The sequence below is a fragment of the Bubalus bubalis genome, chromosome 11 (assembly GCF_019923935.1).
Source record: "Bubalus bubalis isolate 160015118507 breed Murrah chromosome 11, NDDB_SH_1, whole genome shotgun sequence".
Lineage (NCBI taxonomy): Eukaryota > Metazoa > Chordata > Mammalia > Artiodactyla > Bovidae > Bubalus > Bubalus bubalis.
Window position 1 is genome coordinate 69679880 of NC_059167.1, and position 16728 is coordinate 69696607.

Consider the following 16728-nt stretch of genomic DNA (forward strand, 5'->3'; position numbering starts at 1 on the left):
GGAGTGGGCCTCCAACAGGTGCTATTTGGAAAAAATATTGCTTGCCTGGTTTACCTTCTCAGAAAGAGTCATAACTCTGTCCATGCAGTTTAATTATTTGTCCTTAGTAACACTTGAAAAAGTTTTTTACTTTGGCCTTTTATTTGCAACTATGTGGGCTTCCGTGGTGGCTCAGATGGTAAAGAATCTACCTGCAATGCAGGAGACCTGGGTTTGATCCCTGAGTCGGGAAGATCCCCTGGAGAAGGGAATGGCAACCCACTCCAATATTCTTAGCTGGAGAATCCCATGGACAGAGGAGCCTGGCAGGCTATAGTCCATAGGGTCGCAAAGAGTAGGATGCAGCTGAAGCGACTTAGCATGCACATGCGCACATAACTTAGTCTTACACTTACTAATCCTTTTAAATTCAGGTATTCACAATTCTACTCACTCATTTATTCTTTTGTTCATTTAACAAATAATTTGAAAGACCCAACTATGAGCCATAAATTTCTCTAGGTGCTGGAGATACAACAAAGAACAGGAGTCTCTGCCTCCTTGAGGCTTACACTCCACTTGGGGAAATTGATTAAAAAATATCCCCGCCTATTTAGAGTTTTTGTCGTTGTTGAGTTGCTCAGTCATGTCTGACTCTTTGTGACCCCACGGACTGCAACCCACCAGGCTCCTCTGTACATGAGATTCCCCAGGCAAGGATACTAGAGTGGTTTGTCATTTCCCTCTCCAGTTTAGAGCTTTAAATGGTGCTAATTGTTAAGGAGGAAAATAAGGCAAGGAAAGATGATAGAAAATGATGGGTGCTGGAGGGCAGTGCTATTTTACAAAGGTAATCAGGGAAGTCTGTTCTGTTAAGGCAATGCTTTAACACAGATCTTAGGAAAGTAAGAGAATGTCATAGTGATATCTGGGGGAAGAGCATTTTAGACAGAGGAAACCGTGAGTGCAGAAGTCCTGTGGTGGGAATGTTCTGCATCTGACTCAGAAACAGCCTGGAGACATCGGTTTGAGTGGGACGCGAGTAGTGGGGAATGTTGGAGAGGAGAGCAGGCCTGTCATGCAAGCCTTGCCAGGCTAATTATGAGGGCATTGTATTTAGCTTTGAGATTTAAGGGTGTATCCAGGAGTTGTGCTATTTGGAATTTTAGTCCCTAAGGCCTGGTAAATATAAATGAATACAAAATTAGGCACAAACCTGAATACTTACTTGGAATGAAAAAAAAAAACCTACAAGAAATCATCAGTTTTTAAAATATGCCACCCTCCAAATATACTGCTTTGGCATAAGGTTTGTTGTTGTAAGCTGAAGACAGTAAGGAACAGCAGATGCAAAAAAGCTCTTGTCAGGACTTCCGTGGCAGTCCAGTGGTTAAGATGCCTCCCTTCCACTGCAGGTGGAGGAACTAAGATCACCTGTGGTATGTGATGCAGCCAAAAAAAGAAAAAAGATCTGTCTTCCTCACTATCATATCACACCAGGAAGGGCAAAAGGACTCTTAATCATTCGAGATGCTTATCAGCCCAGAGATAGGGAGGAATCTTTATAACAAACCACTAAAACGACCCTTATCTTCTATTCATTTCCCCCGTGTATTTACCTTCCCTGTTTGCTGTCCCTAAATGCCAAATCCCTTTTCTTTTGTCTTGCCATTTCTATACGAATTTATTATTCTTTAGTAAGATAGTATATAAGCCCCACATTCTAACTACCCCTTTGAGTTACTCATTACTTAGTTTCTTCTGTGTGTCTGCGCATTACTTTTGTTAATAAACTCTTCTTATTTTCCCCTGTTAATCTGTCTTTTGTCAGTTTATTCCCCAGGGCCTCAGATGCAGAACCTGGGAGGGTGAAGGAAAAAGGTTTTTTTTCCCCTCCCCTATACCACACATGACACAAAATTAAACAAAACAAACCCATAAAAATTTTACTAATTAACTATGACATCCCTCTGTCTTACATAATTTCCCTTCATTATTTCTGGCTAAAACCTCTTTGATTACCTCTTTACATATTTTTTTGTAATAGCATTTTCTAGAGGAAGAATAGGAAGATAATTGAATCTTTCCTTTATCTTATTTGGTCAAAATTTTTTATTTGTAGTGTAGAAAAATTTGTTTTCATAACACATTATGGGTAATGCTGTGTACATTTCTAGAATGGTTGTTAAATTTGGGAAAGGTTTTTTCAGATTTCTTTTTTCACATGAACTGCTGTAAGATTTGTAAGAATTTTCCACAGACTAGCTGCTGGCTCTGTGTTTCAAGTTCCTTTTCTCCTTCACCAGCCACATATTTCTTGTGTGATGAAGACAGGTTCCTATCTTACGATTCCTAGGCCTGAGCTTTAATGTCACAGTGTAAGTTGACACTGAGGATAGTAGATGTATTCCTAGAAGCCATTCCTATATCAATGAAAGCTTTACATTACAGTAACCTTGAACTTCTGTAAAATATCCCACCAATTCAAACTAAATGCTTTTCTAACTCAACTTCTCCTTTGTGTTCTCCTTAGTGTTAACCACTCAGTTGTGTTCGACTCTTTGCAATCCCATGGACTGTAGCCTGCCAGGCTCCTCTGTCCATTGAACTCTCCAGGCAAAAGTGGGCAAGAATACTGAAGTGAAATGAAGTGAAGTGAAGTGAAGTGAAGTGAAATCGCTCAGTCGTGTCTGACTCTTTGCGACCCTGTGGACTGTAGCCCATCAGGCTCCTCCGTCCATGGGATTCTCCAGGCAAGAATACTGGAGTGAGTTGCCGTTTCCTTCTCCAGGGAAAGCTATTCCCTTCTCCAGGGGATCTTCCCAACCAGGAATAGAACCCAGGTCTCCTGCCTTGCAGGCAGATTCTTTACCATCTGCTGCTGCTTCTGCTGCTGCTAAGTCGCTTCAGTTGTGTCCGACTCTCTGCGACCCCATAGACGGCAGCCCACCAGGCTCCCCCGTCCCTAAGATTCTCCAGGCAAGAACACTGGAGTGGGTTTACCATCTGAGTCACTAGGAAAGCCTTAACTAGATCACAAAGTGTCTGTGTCTATTCTAGCTCCACTTGACTCAGAGAATTGTGACAGAAGGAAATTCAAAATTAGACAGTTGTGGTTAAAATACCTCACAATTACAAAATAAAAAAGAAAAAAGGCTATGTGAATACACTATGAGGGCCTCCTCCAAAGGGCCCTGTGCAAGTGAGGTTCCTGAATCTGCAGCTTTATTAGCTTCAACGAAAACCTTCCTCTGGTGAAATGTGAAGCTGTTGGAGGGCTTCTAGCAAAGCAGTAACATGATCTAAGTGCTGTTGAAAAAGGACCATTTTGTTTGGAGAATAGATGATAGGGCTGCAACCCTGGAAGCAGGGGGATCTGTGCAGAGGCTGAAGTTCAGGTTACAAACGGAAAGTAAAAAAGGAGACATAACCCTTGTAAGTTCCCAGAAAGCTGACTCTATTACCCACTAAGCTATTGTTGTATTTCCTGATAATTCATGCCTGCTCATGTCAGACTGGTTTCCTTTCTCAGCTCTTGCTGATTCAGCGATTAGAGGACAGTCTCCTAATATTTTCTGATGCTCAAAGTCTCTAAAGTTTGAATTTCATAAACAATATTTTTATTACTGTATCTATTTGTGTTCCTAGTTTCTGTTGCATGGATGCCTGCAGTGCTGGCCAGTCAATCATTCTTTTCCAACACAATTTCAATTCATATCAACATACTTTTTTTCCTGGGGTGAGAACTACACAGGAGGATTCTTTCCTATGGTGTAGAAACCTTGTGTGTGTATGTATTTTATTGTTATGTCGTGTCCGATTCTTTGTGACCCCATGGATTGTAGCTCACCAGGTTCCTCTGTCCATAGAATTTCTCAGGCAAGAATACTGGAGTTGTGTTGCTATTTCCTCCTCCAGGGGATCTTCCTAACCCCGGGATCAAACCAGGGTCTCCTGCATTGCCAGCAGATTCTTTACCACTGAGCCACTGGGAAGCCCGTAGAAACCTTAGAAACTGGCAGTTTATCACTTCATATCATCAACTGTCCCTTTGCCCGATGATGAATTATCTGGTTGATTTCTTCAAACCTTTAGTGTTTAATCATTTTATCTCATTTATTTGGGAATTAACTTTGTGACATGTTGTTTTAGAATAGAGGCTGGTAAACCTTTTCTGTGAAGGGCCAGATAGTAAATATTTTAGGCTTGGCAGGCCATATGGTCTCTGTCAGAATCATTCGCCGATGCTGTTGTAGCACTGAGGCAGTCATAGACAATTATGCAAAGAAATGGACATGGCTGTGTTCCAACACAATTTTCCTTATATAAACAGGCCATGGGGCCAGGTTTGGCCTACAGAATACAGTATGCTGACCTCTGCTTTAAAATTTTCCTCTAGCTGTTTCATGTTATGTGTCCCAAATCTTAAACACACTTAACCTCTGTAAGTCTAGTGTGTCCATCTTTAAAATAAGGTCCATAATATATGCCCTGTCTACCACAAAGCATTATCATAAGGATCAAACGCGATATTGGCTGTGACAGTGTCTTATAATTTTAAAGTAGCATTCAACTGTACATTTTTTTCTCCTCCCTACCATCCTGCAACACCTTTCCCTAGTGCCCCCTCCACCAAAGTCCCATGTAAAAACATTCAGTCCCAAAGTAAAACCATAGTTTACTACTTTATCTTTACTCCTGGTCCTTATGTTGAATACTCCTGGCTCCCAAAAACGTCACCAAAACTACCTTTGATAGCACAAAGCTGAGTTTGTCCTTACCATGGTAAGGGAGAACATATATAGTCTTTAATAAAACCTTAATAAAAATGGTAGGGCAAAATCAGGATATTTTTCGAGATTTTAAAGACCTACCTAGATGAATGTGGGACTTTCAGTGCAGGGGTTTGGTTAGGATTAGATATAATAGTCTAGGATTTGTGAATATAACAAGGTGGGAATTTTGAAGATGGATTCCAAGAGTTTTCATGTGTATACTCTCCTTTAATAGTTTCTATTGAAAAATCTATCGTCCTTTCAGAAAGTCACTGGATTGTCCTTTCAGAAAGTCATTTGTAACTTTCATTTGGGCAGGGGCAGGTTTCTTGGAATAATAAAGTTATATTGAGAAACACATTGAAATAGTAAAGTTATCTTACTATGGTCAGTAAACAGTGTGGATGTAAATGATTTTGGTCCTCATTTATAAGATATACTGGAGGCATATTGTGAGAAGAAGAGGAAAATGTAAATAGGATATCAGGATTTATTTAGAAAAGGTTAGAGAATAACTCGGAGAAGGCAATGGCACCCCACTCCAGTACTCTTGCCTGGAAAATCCCACAGACAGAGGAGCCTGGTGGGCTGCAGTCCGTGGGGTTGCACAGAGTCGGACATGACTGAAGTGACTTAGCAGCAGTAGCAGCAGCAGAGAATAACTGGTAGAAAAGAAGACAGTAGATGAAAAGAAGAGAGGAAGAGGTAGAAAGACCAAAGAGCTTAGGACAAGTTTCAAGCAAATTCTGAGAGAAGAGAAAAAATTTGGGGGGATTAGAAGTTGGAATGTAAACTATATTGGTGTGTTGAAAATTGTAAAAGAGAATTTTAAAAGCTATCATATATAAATTGCTTTCAATCAATTGTTATTGCTGGAGAGTTATATTTTTGTGTGTGAATATGTGTCAAGATTGGAAAAATATGTGGGTTTGGTTTGGAGGAGATTATTTTTACTAAAGACTATGTTCTCTATTTTGCTGTTGGCCTAAATTCTATGCAATATTACTATATATATATATATATATAGAGAGAGAGAGAGAGAGAGGTAGGTAGGAAATTTTGAATATACACATAAACAATTAGAATAAACAAAGGTAGCTGTTAATAGGAAAGTAAAACTCCAAGATGGAAAAGTAAGATTCAAAAATAAAAAGAAATAGGAAAGGTGGCTTTCATTAAAAATAGGAACTTCTTTGGAAGTGAAGAGTAGAGGAGAGACATGGGAGAGTGATAAAGAGAAGAGAAAGAAGAAGAGTAAATACAGAGCATGTTGGGAGGGAACAACATGATTTGTGGGAAATGGTCAAAGGCTACTGGATTTTTAGGAAGAATATTAAATTTTTTTTTTCATCACTGTAATATTGCATAGAATTTAGGTTAACAGCAAAATAGAGAGCATAGTCTTTATATCTGGTGGCAACTCCAAGTTTAGATGGTCCCAAAGCTATCCTCTGGTTTGATAATTCCCAAGAAGGGAATTATTGGAGAAGGAAATGGCAACCCACTCCAGTGTTCTTGTCTGGAGAATCCCAGGGATGGGGGAGCCTGGTGGGCTGCCGTCTATGGGGTCGCACAGAGTCGGACATGACTGAAGCGACTTAGCAGCAGCAGCAGCAAGAAGGACTCACAGAACTCACTCAGAGTTTTTATACTCATGGTTATGAATTATTACAGGGAAAGGATATAGATTAAAATTGGTAAAGGAAAGAAGCTTTCCTATGGCAGAGTCCAGGAGAAGTACCACAGACAGAGCTTTTGTTGTCCTTGCCCTGTGGAGTCAGGAAGAGGACATCACATCATTCTGCTGGCATCAGTGTGTGGCAATATGCCCAAAGTGTTGCCAACCAGAAAAGCACACCTCAGCCTCAATATCCAGTTTTTTTAATGGGGATTTTATTACATGGGTATGATTCATTGCTGCCCACATGGTTGATCTCAGTCTCCAGGTGACTGATCCTGCAACCCGAAGTCTTCAATCCTAAATCACATTTAGTTTTTGTCAACTCCTCTCTTTTCCTCCAGACTGTATGGGGTGACCGGCCCTCCCCTAAATCACATTATTAGACTGTTCAATATGACCCAAGGATCCCAAACAAAGACACTCCTAGCTGGAGGGCCCAGAGATTTCCTCCCATAAGCTGAGGGCTTAGGTTGATGTTTTCTTTGAGCAAGGTCAAATTCTTTACTAGACAGATACAAATCCCTTTCATTATCCCATCCTTAAGTAAGGACTTCTTCACATGTGTAAAGGAGAAAAATCCATCCTCAATCCCAGAAACTAGATGAAAACACTTTAAACATTTTGGTATAGATCTTTCTGGATCTTTCATAGGTTAGGCATACAAATGTTAACTCACCTTTTCTTAATTCCTCCCCAAATTTAAATGAATAGCTGTTGAAAAGTGTTAGTCACTCAGTCGTGTCCAACTCTTTGTGACCCCATGGATTGTAGCCTACCAGGCTCCTCTGTCCATGGAATTCTCCAGGCAAGAATACCAGAGTGGGTTGCCATTTCCTTCTCCACAGAATCTTCCCAACCCAGGGAATCAAACCTGGGTCTCCTGTATTGCAGGCAGATTCTTTACCATCTGAGCTACCCAAATTTAAATGAATAGCTATTAGTACAAGTTAAAAAACTAATCAGGAAAATCAAATCATCAAATATTAGAGTTAAATGAGACTTTGGATGTATTTGGTCTTTTGGAAGAGTGAAATGATTTTTTCAAGACCATGGGATTAGTGAAACAGAGGGGAGTCAAGAAAAATGGCTTTTCTCTTGCAATAAAGGGAAACTCCGGAGACCTCCTTTTGGATCCAAAAGATGTTACTTTTGAAAATAGCACTGCCTTGTTGACATATAGTAAGATAACCCTAATGGCTTTTTGATTGATTTGGTTTTGCCCCAGAATTTGGGACGATTTCCAGATCCATATATTAAAGTGTGTCTAGAAGACAGCTGCTCAGTGGCTTGCATATTTTTCTGATTAGCTGAATTGTATATGCTGCTGAAATAGTCAACTGGATTTCATGTTGTTGATAGGAACAGTACAAGATCTAAAACTGAACATTATCTGTATCTCTCTAGTCCTTTGGAAGAATTTCACTCCCATTTGATGCCTCCTGGTCCTTCTTAGGAAGATACTAGATTTGATGTTTTTCAGATTCCAAGCTGAAACCTAGTTTTCAGCTGCTTTCTCAGTTCAGCCTACATTTTAGAAAATCTATGCAACTTATTTTTCTGTGTGTATTGGTTAGGATTGGAGACTGTTAATTGATCTGAATGGTATAAAAAGGGCCAGAACTTACTCTTTTGTCAAATAAGCTTGTGTCTTGGGAAGGTGCTGTGGACTAAAGTTCTTGTCCCAACAAATTCATATGTTGAAATTTCATCCCCAGTGTGATACTATCTAGAGATGGGGCCTTTGGTATGGGATTAGGTCATAAGGATGAAGCCTTCATGAATGGGATTCAGTTCAGTTCAATTGCTCAGTCGTGTCCGACTCTTTGCAACACCATGAACCGCAGTATGCCAGGCTTCCCTGTCCATCACCAAAATCCATGTCCCCCCAAACCCATGTCCATTGAGTCAGTAGTGCCAGCCAACCATCTCATCCTCTGTTGTCCCCTTTCCTCCTGCCCTCAGTTCCTCCCAGCATCAGGGTCTTTTCAAATGAGTCAGCTCTTCCCATCAGGTGGCCAAAGTATTGGAGTTTCAGCTTCAACATCAGTCCTTCCAGTGAACACCCAGGACTGATCTCCTTTAGGATGGACTGGTTGGATCTCCTTGCAGTCCAAGGGACTCTCAAGAGTCTTCTCCAACACCACAGTTCAAAAGCATCAATTCTTCTGTGCTCAGCTATCTTTATAGTTCAACTCTTACATCCATACATGACTACTGGAAAAACCATAACCTTGACTAGATGGACCTTTGTTGACAAAGTAATGTCTCTGTTTTTTAATATGCTGTCTGGGTTGGTCATGGAGAAAGCAATGGCACCCCACTCCAGTACTTTTGCCTGGAAAATCCCATGGATGGAGGAGCTTGGTGGGCTGCAGTCCATGGGGTCACTAAGAGTTGGACACGACCGAGCGACTTCACTTTCACTTTTTACCTTCATACATTGGAGAAGGAAATGGCAACCCACTCCAGTGTTCTTGCCTGGAGAATCCCAGGGACTGGGGAGCCTGGTGGGCTGCCGTCTATGGGGCTGCACAGAGTCGGACACGACTGAAGTGACTTAGCAGCAGCAGCAGGTTGGTCATAACTTTCCTTCCAAGGAGTAAATGTCTTTTAATTTCATGGCTGCAGTCACCACCTGCAGTGGTTTTGGAGCCCAGAAAAATAAAGTCAGCCACTGTTTCCCCATCTGTTTGCCATGAAGTGATGGGACCAGATGCCATGATCTTCATTTTCTGAATGCTGAGCTTTAAGCCAACTTTTTCACTCTCCTCTTTCACCTTCATCAAGAGGCTCTTTAGTTCTTCTTCACTTTCTGCCATCAGGGTGGTGTCATCTGCATATCCGAGGTTATTGATATTTCTCCCAGCAATCTTGATTCCAGCTTGTGCTTCTTCCAGCCCAGCGTTTCTCATGATGTCCTCTGCATGTAAGTTAAATAAGCAGGGTGACAATATACAGCCTTGATGTACTCCTTTTCCTGTTTGGAACCAGTCTGTTGTTCCATGTCCAGTTCTAACTGTTGCTTCCTGACTTGCATACAGATTTCTCAAGAGGCAAGTCAGGTGGTCTGGTATTCCCATCTCTTTCAGAATTTTCCACAGTTTATTGTGATCCACACAGTCAAAGGCTTTGGCGTAGTCAATAAAGCAGACATAGATATTTTTCTGGAACTTTCTTGCTTTTTCAATGATCCAGCAGATGTTGGCAATTTGATCTGAATGGGATTAGTGCCCTTGTAAAAGTGACTTCAGGGAGCTCCCTTGCCCTTCTGCCATGTGAGGGCATGATAAAAAGATGGCTGTCTATGAACCAGAGAACAGGCACCCACTAGTTACTGAATCTGCTGGCACCTTGGACTTCCTAGCCTCCAGAACTGTAAGAAATCTGTGTTGTTTATAAGCTGTACTACCAGTCTGTAGTATTGTTGTTGAAGCACCTAGAGTGGACTAAGACAGAGGGTAATTAGTGTCTGCATTCATCTTCATAGGCTTTCCATGTGACTCAAGTGGTAAAGAATCCACCTGCCAATGCAGGAAACACAGGACACGTGGGTTTGATCCCTGGGTCAGGAAGATCCCCTGGAGAAGGAAATGGCTGCCCACCCCAGTACTCTTTCCTGAAAAATCCCATGGACAGAGGAGCCCAGTGAGCTGCAGTCCATGGGATCACAAAGAGTGGACACAACTGGGCACGAACATGCTCAATTAGCAGAAACCTCATCATGCATAGGCCCAGTAGATAAAAGCTTACCTAGGCTCCTTTCAGCTGATGGAAGTGACCTTCTGTGTCAAAACATTTCCACCCTACTGCCTGGATCTGCTTTAGCTCTGAAATGAACAATGAGCAAATCATTTGGGTTAGCTGGAAATCTGTTTTAAAAATGCAAAGTCCAAACATGCCTGAGGGGGAGTTAATACCTTAAAGCAACTTCAGATTGATTATCTTTTTTGTATACTTAACTGAAATCAGCTGCAGTAAAGAGATAACATTCTGATGAAATAAACTTGGAACTTGATGTGGAGTCAAGCCCAGGGTAGGACATTGCAGGTCTCCAGGAATGCAGAGAGCGTCAGGAGAACAAGGAGGAGAGTGAGGGAGGCAGACATGGGTAGAATCTCCATTTTCTCATTTGGTGTAGCTCTGATCTGTGACTTAATGTAGTGTCAAGATGGAGAATTTACAAAGAAGTGTGGTCATATGTCCTTTTAACTACTGAGAGGAAAATTATTGAAAATGTTGGTAAAGTGCCAAACTTTACCAGAAAGTGCCAAACATTACCAGAAAGAGCCAAAGTGAGACAAATCAGTTATATGCATTATGAAGTACAAGTTCTGACTTTATTGTTTCTCCCAATGCATAGAAATAAAAGTCAATACAGAAATACAGAAAATACAAAGAAGCTTCACTGGTCTCATCTCATAGAGCAAGTCACCCTATTGTGTCCTAAAATCTGTTTCTTCCTCTATTTCTACTTTCCCAATATAGCTAAATACTCTTGTGGCCCTGTGTTTATACTAGGCAGTGTTGTCTGATAGAAATATAATGAGCCACATACATGCTGTTAACGTTTTTAGTATCTGCATTAAAAAAGCAAAAAGAAACAGGTATTCAGTACATCCAAAATATTTTGTTAATATCAAATTATTAGCAAAGTATTTTAGAACTTTTTAAAATTAAGTCTTTGAAACTAGGCTTATGTTTTATAGTTTTAGAACATCTCAGTTTGGGCTAAGTTTATTTCAAATGCTCAGTGGCCATATCTGTCTTATGCCTGCTGGATTGAATAGTGCAGCTCTAGATGAAAGATACAATGCAGGGATACTGTCTGTTGAAAATCACACAAATTTGTTATCAGCTATAATGACAGAAGAACTTATTAAAGAAGGCTTCAATGTGAAGGTATTTTTTTGTTTGTTTGTTTATTTTTTTACTTAACAAGGATACTGGAGGTAGATGGTTGTTCAGAGAACTAAAAATGTCATCAGGGGTCCAGATCTGTCCAGCGTTTTGTTATAGGAAAGAAATGACTCCATGTTAGATCTATTTTACTTTAACCTTTGCTTCCCATTCCTATTATTTACTAAAAGGATACTGTTTATACATAATGTGCCTTGGGGAACCCTGCCCCTCTGCAGTGCCTAAACCGAAGTGCCTTTTTTTATGGACCCTGTCCGCCTGTGGACGGCTATAGGAAGGAAGAAATTAACACATTCCTTCCCCAAGGCTTGCCATTCCAGAGATATTTACAAGATTAATGGACTTTTTACTTTGATTCTTCATCTCCTCCACCACTCTGCTCTATACAAGAACCTGACATCCAGACACAGACAAGATGGTTATTTTGAGGTATTAGTCTGCCATCTTCTCCATCAGCTGACTTTTTGAATAAAGTTATATTCCTTGCCTCAACACTTCATCTCCAATTCATTGGCCTGTCATTCAGTGAGCAGCGCAAGCTTGGACTTGGTAACGAATTTGCCTCATGGGTCTGCCTTAGCATGCTGAATTCCCTTCTTTGTGTTTGTCATCTCAGAATCATAAAATGTCTATTTGTTTTTGTTCAGGCACTAACTCATGTCCTATGGTAGCCTCTGATATCAAACCCTAATATCTGGAAGGGAAAAGAGCAAATATTATTCTCTCAAGTCTCTCAATTTCCCCTGATAGACATGCCCTGATATCTCATTGACCAGATTTGGGTCACATGGTAACTCCTAGCAGCAGAGGATCTTGGGAAATGGAAAAGTTGCAAAGAGAATAATGGCTATGAGGGCTTTGCTTTGGAAGATGTCTTAATATATTGCTGTCCCAGACAAAATCAGGCTTCTGTTAGCTCAGAAGGGAGAAAGGGATGGCTACTGTGCAGGCAGCCAGTGATGTTTATCACAGGGGCATTCTCTCAAGGTGACAGGGACAGAGGAACAGCAAAACCCCAAATGGTCCTATAATAAAATAGTAACTATATGAATAGTCTTTACCATTTACCAACAAAGGTCCATCTAGTCAAAGCTATGGTTTTTCCAGTAGTCATGTATGGATGTGAGAGTTGGACTGTGAAGAAAGCTGAGCGCCGAAGAATTGATGCTTTTGAACTGTGGTGTTGGAGAAGACTCTTGAGAGTCCCTTGGACTGCAAGGAGATACAACCAGTCCATCCTAAAGGAGATCAGTCCTGGGTGTTCCTTGGAAGGACTGATGTTGAAGCTGAAACTCCAATACTTTGGCCACCTCATGCGAAGAGCTGACTCATTTGAAAAGATCCTGATGCTGGGAAAGATTGAGGGCAGGAGAAGGGGATGACAGAGGATGAGATGGTTGGATGGCATCACTAGCTCAATGGACATGAGTTTGGGTAAACTCTGGGAGTTGGTGATGGACAGGGATGCCTTGTGTGCTGTAGTCCATGGGGTTGCAAAGAGTCAGACATGACTGAGTGACTGAACTGAACTGAATTATTTACTAAGTACTTGCTTCCCAAGTGGTACTAGTGGTAAAGAACTTGCCTGTCAAAGCAGAAGACATAAGAGACACAGTTTCAATCCCTGGTTCAGAAAGATCCCCTGGAGGAGTGCATGGCAACCCACTCCAGTATTCTTGTGTGGAGAAGCCCATGGAGAGAGGAGCCTGGTGGGTGTCAGTTTATGGGATTGAAAAGAGTTGGGCACAACTGAAGTGACTTAGCATGAAAGCATGCAGTAAGTACTTACATGCCATGGAAGTTTAATAGATTATCTAATTCACACATAGACACATACACACAGGTTATCTATTACTGCAATCATTACTAATAGTAAAATCAGTGTAGAATTGTCAGATTACCTTGTGAGCTCCCCAAGAGCAGGAACCATGTGCCCCTCTTCTCTTTTTTTTGGTTTGACAAACACAATACAGTATTTGTCAGTACAGTTGTCTCTCAGTATTCTTGGGGGATTGGATTCAGACTCACCAAGGATACCAAAACCCGTGGGTGCAAAAGTCCCACAGTTGTTCCCCATATCCATGGATTCTGCCTCCACAGATATGATGGCTGACTGTATATTTATTGAAAAAGTTTGCATGTAAGTAGACCTGCATTGTTCAAACCTGTGTTATTCAAGGGTCAACTGTGTTTACTGAATGAATGACTTCTTTTAAGTGCTTAAGATAATTTGTCTGCCTTTCAAATTGTGTTTCTGACCTGTATCACCTTCTCTCTTCAAAATTCAGTATGTTTCCCTTTTTAAATTACTGATATGACTACCCACACTCCAATCTTAGGCATAGATCCTGGCCCTAACTGTGTACCTCCTGGAACAGCTTCCAAGGCTCCCAAGCGTTCTTATTTGGGAGGGAGTCATGGCTAGAAACCATGACTAACCAATATCCAGCAATCTTTTCATTGGAGTTTCCTCCCTACCCAGACTTATTTGAAGACCTTAGGGAAATAAACCCAGTTCCTTGCACACAGAGTTGATGACTCCTGGCCTCTGTCTTATGATCTCTCTGTGTTATAAACCTTGCTTATAGTTTTCTAGGCTCTTTCAGTTGGTATGGAATACAGATAAATCAAGTTTCATAAATTACTGGGAGTTTATTGTAATGATAAGAAAAAAAAAGTCTCTCCACCTCCCCAGGCCTCACAGAGAATGGAAGTGTTGTTCTGGACAAATTAGTGGCAGTAATTCTAATAATACAACAATAGCTGGGGTGATTCTGCAGTGATTTCTGAATTTCATTTTCTTAGAAATAGGCGTCTGATGTTCTTAGCCTAGTTCTTGACCATTGTGGTACTGAGCCATTTTCTATTGGGTTGGCCAAAAAAGTTCATTTGGGTTTTTCATAACATCTCATAGATGAGCCCGAATGAACTTATTGGCCAGCCCAATAATTCTGCTTCTCTTCCATATAATCTCTTTCTCTACTACCTATCCCATGGCTTCTGTTTAGTCGTCATAGGTTCTGCTGCCTTAAAGTCTGTGTATCTTTCTGATATCTGAATTGATCAGAAGACTTCTTTTTGAAATCCCCATGAAAGTATATATATTTGAGTTGACCTTCCAGGGCCCTTCCATGATTAGGAGCCTTCACTGGTTAGAGGCCCCAGGCCAGACCAGCGTATAGATCACTAATTATTATAGATGCACACTTTATAGTAGGCTTCTTTCTCTAATTCAGTCGTCTGTCTGTCTGCATAATCACAGAGTTCTGTGATAAACAACATATGTTCCGTGTATCAGTCAAGTAACCTAAAGTTTTTCAGCCTTTGAGTTTACCCTAACCTGTTAAGCCCAAGTAGAAAGAAGTCTGAGCCTTGCGTTCCAGATGATCTTAGAAGGTCAAATCATCAGCTTCTCTTCTCTAGTTTTTGTGGTCCCATCTGAAGAATACTTACAGAGATATTACTTTGCCAACAAAGGTCCATCTAGCCAAGGCTATGGTTTTTCCAGTAGTCATGTATGGATGTGAGAGTTGGACTGTGAAGAAAGCTGAGCACCGAAGAATTGATGCTTTTGAACTGTGGTGTTGGAGAAGACTCTTGAGAGTCCCTTGGACTGCAAGGAAATCCAACCAGTCCATCCTAAAGGAGATCAGTCGTGGGTGTTCATTGGAAGGACTGATGCTGAGGCTGAAACTCCAGTACTTTAGCCACCTCATGCAAAGAGTTGACTCATTGGAAAAGACCCTGATGCTGGGAGGGATTGGGGGCAGGAGGAGAAGGGGACGACAGAGGATGAGGTGGCTGGATGGCATCACTGACTCGATGCACAGGAGTTTGGGTGAATTCCGGGAGTTGGTGATGGACAGGGAGGCCTGACCTGCCACGATTCATGGGGTCGCAAAGAGTTGGACACAACTGAGTGACTGAACTGAACTGAAGAATACTTACTCTTCAGATATGAATCCTTTCTATTGTTACGTATCTATTTTAATCTGGCAAAATTTGTTCTTTCTCTTTCCATTTTTTGAAAAGTGGTTTCATCCAGTGATTGCCTCTTTAGAGTCAGAGGAGGTAGCCCTGATAGGAACATGAGGGTACTTTTTGAGTGATGGAAGTTTATCTTCACTGGAGTGTTGGTTACACTGTCTGTGTTTACTGAAGTGGACTCAAAATCTGTGTGTTTTTATCTATGGAATTTATTCCTAAATGTGATTGGTTCAGTTCAGTTGCTCAGTCATGTCCGACTCTTTGCGACCCCATGAATCACAGCAGGCCAGGCCTCCCTGTTTATCACCAACTCCCGGAGTTCACTCAGACTCACGTCCATCGAGTCAGTGATGCCATCCAGCCATCTCATCCTCTGTCGTCCCCTTCTTCTTCTGCCCCCCAATCCCTCCCAGCATCAGGGTCTTTTCCAATGAGTCAATTCTTTGCATGAGGTGGCCGAAGTATTGGAGTTTCAGCCTCAGCATCAGTCCTTCCAATGAACACCCAGGACTGGTCTCCTTTAGGATGGATTGGTGATTGGTTAGCATCAACAATAAAACAACAGCAACAAAGTGATTGTGACAGTCAGGGTCCTAACAGGAAACAGATTTACACTCATTTTGGTGATTTGAAGAGAGTTTAATACAGGGTCAACTTAAAAAAAGGGTCAGTAGGGTGTAGTACCCCAGCACTATATCCTGAGTTCCTTAGAACTGTTATAGGGAAGAGGCAAAGGAAGAGAGTGGTTACCAGATGTGATGGATCCAAATGTGCCAAATGGAGATTTTGTCAGAAGCTGGGATCTTTGGTCAAGTGATGTAGCCAGTACATCTGAACCCCATGATGAGACAACTTGGGAAACAAATGCTCTAATCTCAGATTCATCTTCCCCTGTCTCTGATCTCCTCCTTGGAAAACCCAACCAGAAGCCTGGGAGTAAGAAAGCCCATATATACAGTCTATGCAGCTCAGTCTCACAGGGCACAGAGGGTAGAGGAGGATGGAGATGAAATCTGGAGGGGCAGTCAGAAGACACCCAGCATTGAGTTTTTCATTTTCCTTGAATTACTTCATTTTAAGTGTAGACAGTACCCCTCCTGTAATTTCTAAAAATGTTAATTATGTAATTAAGGCCAGATGATGACATTTAAAGTGGAAGCAGTGACAGATTTTATTTTGAGGGGATCCAAAATCACTGTGGATGGTGACTGCAGCCATGAAAAACCTAGATGCTGTATTGAAGAGCAGAGACATCACTTTGCAGACAAAGGTCTATATAGTCAAAGCTATGGTTTTTCCAGTAGTCATGTGAGTTGGACCATAAAGAAGGCTGAGTGCTTAAGAATTGATTCTTTCCATCTATGGTGTCGGAGAAGACTCTTGAGAGTC